The sequence below is a fragment of the Pterocles gutturalis genome, unplaced genomic scaffold (genome assembly GCF_000699245.1).
Source record: "Pterocles gutturalis isolate BGI_N339 unplaced genomic scaffold, ASM69924v1 scaffold5135, whole genome shotgun sequence".
NCBI lineage: Eukaryota > Metazoa > Chordata > Aves > Pterocliformes > Pteroclidae > Pterocles > Pterocles gutturalis.
The window spans coordinates 35,401-41,300 of NW_010143196.1; positions in this window are offsets into that span (position 1 = coordinate 35,401).

Below are 5,900 nucleotides of genomic sequence, written 5' to 3' on the forward strand. Positions count from 1 at the left end.
TTTTGGAAGCTGGAAGTCTGATTGACGTATGCCCTGTGTCCTGCTGTTCCCAGCTCAGCGTGCTATCTATCATGCATGCTTATTGCTTTAATTTTTGCCTGTTCTTTTAAATTCCTTTTGACTACTTTTAAACACATGACCAGGGCTCTCTGAGAGTGGCAGAGCTGCAGTGGAAGAAGATATCTGTTGAGCAAGAGAGCTGATGGCAGGGGGAAGCCCCCTTGCTCTGCCCAGCCCCCTGCCTGTTGTCCTCACTGGGTTCCTGCTGGTGTTTGCACCGCAGCACAGCACCGAGGTCCGTGTGTTTCCAATTGCTGTCATTTGGGAACCAGGAGTGCAGGAGCCGTGTAATCCCAAAGAGGTTGTAGAGTTTGATGCTAGCAAACAATTTCAGGTGCCCGTCAGAATCCAAATGGAGAGCCCCGGGATTTGCCGTCCCCCAGCCGACGGGACCATGTGCAGGAACGCTTAAACCCGGCACATCTTAGCGTGACGATACAAGACACGGTTATCCTGGGTTTTCAATTGCTTCACAGGAAGCTGTCAGGAAATAAATATTCCTGGAGCAGCCCACCAAGTCTAGAGTTTAATTCCTCTGTATGTTTTTCTAAAGTGATCTGGGATTATATCTCCAAGTGGAAATCCAGGGGGTGAAGTTTGCTGTTGAGTTCCGTGGTTAAGAGTACGTGTGTGTAAACGGGGTGGAGAGGGAACCCTGAACAGCTTTCGCTGCTGAGCTCTCCACTGAGAGCTGCTTGGGGTAAATGTAGGAGTAAATCGTGTAAGATGTGATGGGTTCTCAAACCTGAATTATTGTTCTGTAACTACCTTCTGTAGGAAAAACAAGCTTCAGGGATCAATTTGCTTTACATTTACCATTTGTTAGCTTTGCAGTTATGTAAAATATGGATCAAACTTGATTGGAGTCCTACAACCATTCCCAAACTGTGTGCTTGGCTTGCCCTCATTTTGCATCCAGATAACTGCTCAAGCAAAATTCCAGGCAGTGGGAAATGGCACGCAGCATGAACACACAGGTTTGCGTTAGGTTCAGATTCAGTCAGTCTTAAATCCTGCACAAAAATCAGGCAGTGACTTAACACACGCACTGTTATTTCACCTACAACAAGCTTCATTGGTATTGGCCATCTCCCATGAGGGAAACTGAGGCAGGGGCATCCATCCGTTGTGTGTTAAGGCAGAGCAATAGTCGGCATTAGAGCTGTGGGAAGGACACTGTGGCTTTAACACTGCAAACAACATTTTGGATGTTTTACCTTGTAAATACATCCAGCTGGGGACTGGTTAGATATCCTTGCTAGACAGCCTGCCCCAGAATGGAATAGCAGTTACAGCTGTGAGTCACTTGGCCTTTTCTCTGCGTGGCAGTGGGCTGTTGTAATGCACGTCACCTGTATCAGTTTCAGCATCACAAAGCTCAGTGATTTCTTGGCAAGTTAGGCACCTGCAGACCTTCTCATCAAAGCTGGTAATTAAAACTTTGCTTCCATCCAGCTCCGGTGACTGATGGGGTGTGAGCACCGGGACTGGATGCAGATGCTTTAGTGTGTGCTTAGTTGATGAACGTGCAATGCTATTTGCAACCATTGTCTTCTCTTGCTGTAAGTTCTATTCAGGTTGTTACAGGGACTCACGATAAGCCTGGTGAAGGATTGTAAATGGGTGTTAACATTCACATTGCTTTTTTTGATTGATAACTTAGATTTTGAAACACATAGTGGTGGGCAAATGCTGTTAATGTTACAGGGGGGAAAACTGAAGCACAACAGGTTTGTTTTCAGAATTGCTTGAGTGGTTTTGGTTTGTCAGTCCTGCTTTCAAAAGGGAGATGTCGGCACTCTCCCATGGCTTGTAGAACAGATACACCCAGGTTAGCATCGTCAGCCACCCAAACCAGCAGCAAGGTGTGGAGATAGGGCTGAAGTCTGAAAGAAGACCAGCCACACCGTCCCAGTGCTGTGCCCAGGTGAATAAACCCTGGTACACCTCTGCTGACACACTTGGGCTTTTGCTCGTGGTGGTGGAAATTCTCTCAGCTTGGCCATCTCAGCTCCATGCCCTGGTTTCCACGTAGCATCTGTGCGCTGCTCACTGCAGAAAGAAGAGGAGCTTGGTCTAAGAGTTTGGGATTTTTTTCTGGTAGTGCTCTTTAAGTAAGCCAAGACCTAAGCTATTAAAGCATGGGTTCAGTACTCCTTACCTGGACAGAAACCAGTCAGTTTTCCACTGGACCTTTCTCTCTTCCACGAGAGCAAAGCAAGCCAGCAGTGCAGCGCCGCATGGTGTAGGACCAGCACCGCATGGTGTAGGACTGTGCAGGTTCATTTACTCTGACGTGGGTGTCCTTGATGTCTGCAGGAGTGCCCAAAATCTGATGAAGGCACTTAGATGCTTTAGAGGGTTAGCGTTGCTCAGCAGAGACGAGGCAGCACATTCACTGGGGAAACGTTTGGATGCTGGTTCTTCTGGGTGCGTAAAACAGAATACTGGTTCGGGTTTGGTCTTTAGGTTTTTTTTGGAGGGGAGGAATTAAACAAAATCTTTCCTACATGCTTAGTGAAATTCTGATGCTCATTCAATGTCTGTTCAACCAAGCTGGTTTTGGTATGATTTTTCTTTCAGCTGGCTCTGGACTTTGTTGAGATTTCTGCCCTGCCCAGCTCTAGAGAATGCCATCCCCACAACAGCAGCAGCTTTGCAATAGTTTTGTGCGTACCCGCTTTCCCAGGGTCCCCTCTTGTGCACCATTGTGTAGTTTACCCTCACACCCAGAGCAGTTAGCGAAGGGTTATGTCACGCTGGGTATGACGGCGAACGGGCTGCTGCAAACCAGAGGGGAGACCCACCTGGGTGGTTATTCAGTTTCTCTCCTGTGCCAGAAACACGTGTGGGGGAATCCTGGCCCCGGCTAACAATAGTGGGAGTTTTGCCATTGACGTCACCGAAGCCGTATTTCACCCCAGGCCCCCAACGAGATGCGATGGACACAACCCAGGGCTCTGGAACAAGCTGTTCTGTATCTCATTACTCGCCTCTTGTGCTGGCCCCTCTCCCTGCACAGCACATGGCAGAACCTCGGGATGTTCTGCAACCCCTGCGGACGCAGAGCATCTTCGCTAGAAACCGGAGAGAACGGCAACGTCTTGGCTGAGTGACATCCCTTTATGAGCTCATGCGTTGGGTCTGTCCTCGTTCAGGTTTCTGTATCCTCCAGAGCCGTCTGTACCCCATTCCATGGTTTGCCAGGTGCTCCTTTGGGAAGCCCAGCTCCGCCTGGGGTTCATACCCCCTCCTCCCTGCTTAGATCCCTGACACAGCCCTGGATCTTCCGAGCTGGAAAAGCACAAGTATTTATTTGAAAAGCAGGTCACTGTGGAGTGTTTATAAGAGCTCAGATTAATTTGAAGAGGCTATAAACCCCTTCCTAAAGCTCGTTAAGAACCTGCTGCACAAAGGGAGTTGTAGCTCTTTGACAAATGGTCTCAGGACTGTCACACAAAGGCAGCTTAATGTGGACTGTCGGGTATTATTTAGGCTCATGAATGATGGAGGAAGAGAAGTTCTGGAAATGAGGAGTTAAGCCAAGGGAAACCGTGTCCTGGGCTTTTGGCTGGTAATGGGTTTAAGCATAGATCATTCGGATGGCAGGCTGTTAGGCTGGTGTTAGACCTCCTAGGCTACTTAAAAGTAGCAGCATCTTAATAATTTGAGAGGTTAACAGTATCAATACCCGTGAAGTGATCAGAAATAGGCTGGTGTAATTCCAGGAGCTTTTCACTGCATGGCTGGACTCGCTGCAGGAGGATTTGGGGCATTCATAAAATTTGGAAAACATCTAGAACGAATTCATTGTGGGAAGATTTTCACCCTGTATTGAATCTGTATGTATAAGCACAGACATATATTTTAGCAAATATATATTTTTCTGTTCTTTTTTCAGGTTTCTGTGATTGATTTCTCATTTATTAGGGGTTGAAAGCTGTCAGTGGAGAAAAAAATGATTTCTTTAGTGCAAAAGACTGTCTCTCTGATTTAAGGTCTGTTGTGATTGATGGTGTTTGCTCCCTACAGCTACTGTACATGCAGGCAAACATAGAATTATGCGGTAGACATGCTAAATGTTTATTAGTTTTTCAAGGCTAACCACAAAGAGAAAATGAAAAACAGAAGGGGACTAAACTCTTGTTCTTCAGGCTTTCCTCTGACTAATGGAAGGAAATACCTCTGGGCTGGTTGGTGATTCATTGTCCACAACAGAAGCCCCTGACCCAGCCTGCTGGTCGTGGTTGGGATTAGGTGTTGTGCTGATGGGATCTGGCAATTCCTGCTCTTCTTGCCAGAAGCTGCCAACACAAAGTAATTATTTGCCCTTTTTCTCTCAGCTCTTTTTGCAACCCCTTCCCCACCATATCCAGAGAGCAGGAAGGCACTTCAGAGTTCCCAGATCACCACCCTGTCACACCCTGCAGAAAGCTGGGACAGCCCTTCGTGATCTTCCTCCCAAAGCTGCTACTTAGGCTCCAAAAGGTGTCTGTGTGCAGATATAACACCTAAAATTTCAAGGGGATAGCAAGAGTAAGATACAGATTCTTCAGCTGCAGAAAGTGTCTAGATAGTTTGGGTATTTCTCTTTACTACTTCAAGATCTCTGAGCTGTGTCTCCTTGCTGGGTGCTCCTGCTCCCATCTGGCAGAGGGAGATGGTGCACGTGCGTGCCTACAGGTACACCCATGTGCAGACACCACCGCTGTGCAGCAATAACGCTTTGTGTAGCGTGCAAAATCTTTTTCTTAAGAGGCAGTGTGCTTCAGATTTCACTTCGTGTAAGTCAGAACAATTCATGCCAAAGGGATCAAGAACTTAATGTAAAAATCAGTCTTGGAAAATGTTTCTGTGGAAGGGGTTACTCTTACACCAGAGGGCTGGCGTTGCTTTGCTTGTTAGGTCTGCTAACGCTTGGGAGGGATGGAGCACTTCACCAGATCGGCAAGATTAAGGCAGCTGAAAGGTTTGGGTCTCCCCGTTTGCTTGTAGGTGAAAGGCAGAGGAAAGAAATGCTTTAAGGGGGGGAGAAGCAAGATGAGAATTCATTGCTTGCTAACATCAGCTCTGAGAAGGGTTTGGTCAAAACGAAGGAGGACTGGCGCTGGCAGATATTGACTTTGCATTGGAGAGAGTAGAGTTAATGAGAAAGATAGAACTAGCTTTGCAAAAATAGCATCTGTGCTGTCGTGTACAGCAAATAACCCCCAAAAGTGTGGTTTCTTTCCATAATAGTGACTTACAGGGCCAAATCACACTTCTCCAAACCTTTGGCTAACAGCCATGAAGTCATCTTTAAACAGATGCTGTCAACATGAAAAATTGTTAACATATATTACTTTGGAGATATATATCTATAGTAACATTCCTAACCTGTATTACCAAAATAAACTCTTTGCTTTTTATCTTTAAGCCTCACTGACTTTTGCCATCTCTGTGGACTATTTGCCTCAACCCAATTTTGTTTCTAAAATTTGACTAGGCAGCTCCCCTTCCATCCCCAAGCCTTTTCCATGACAGCATCGGTAAAAGGACAAAAGACAATTCTGTTGCCATTTGATCTAATGTGGGACTGAAGGTATGTTTGTGGGGATGTTTTCCTCTGACCTGCACGTTTTCAGTTCTCCACACATTAGGAGGTTTTTTTTCAGCTGAATCACTACAGTGCTGTTTTTCTCTTGGTTTAGCACCTGGTTCAGTGACCATCACCATCTCTCTCTGATGTATTTTATTCTAAATTACTGGGTAGTCATTGCTTAATTCGTGGTATCATTTTTCTAGAATATAAATGAGCTGCTGTGTAGGACTAACTTATTCACTGTTAGGGTTTTTTTTAT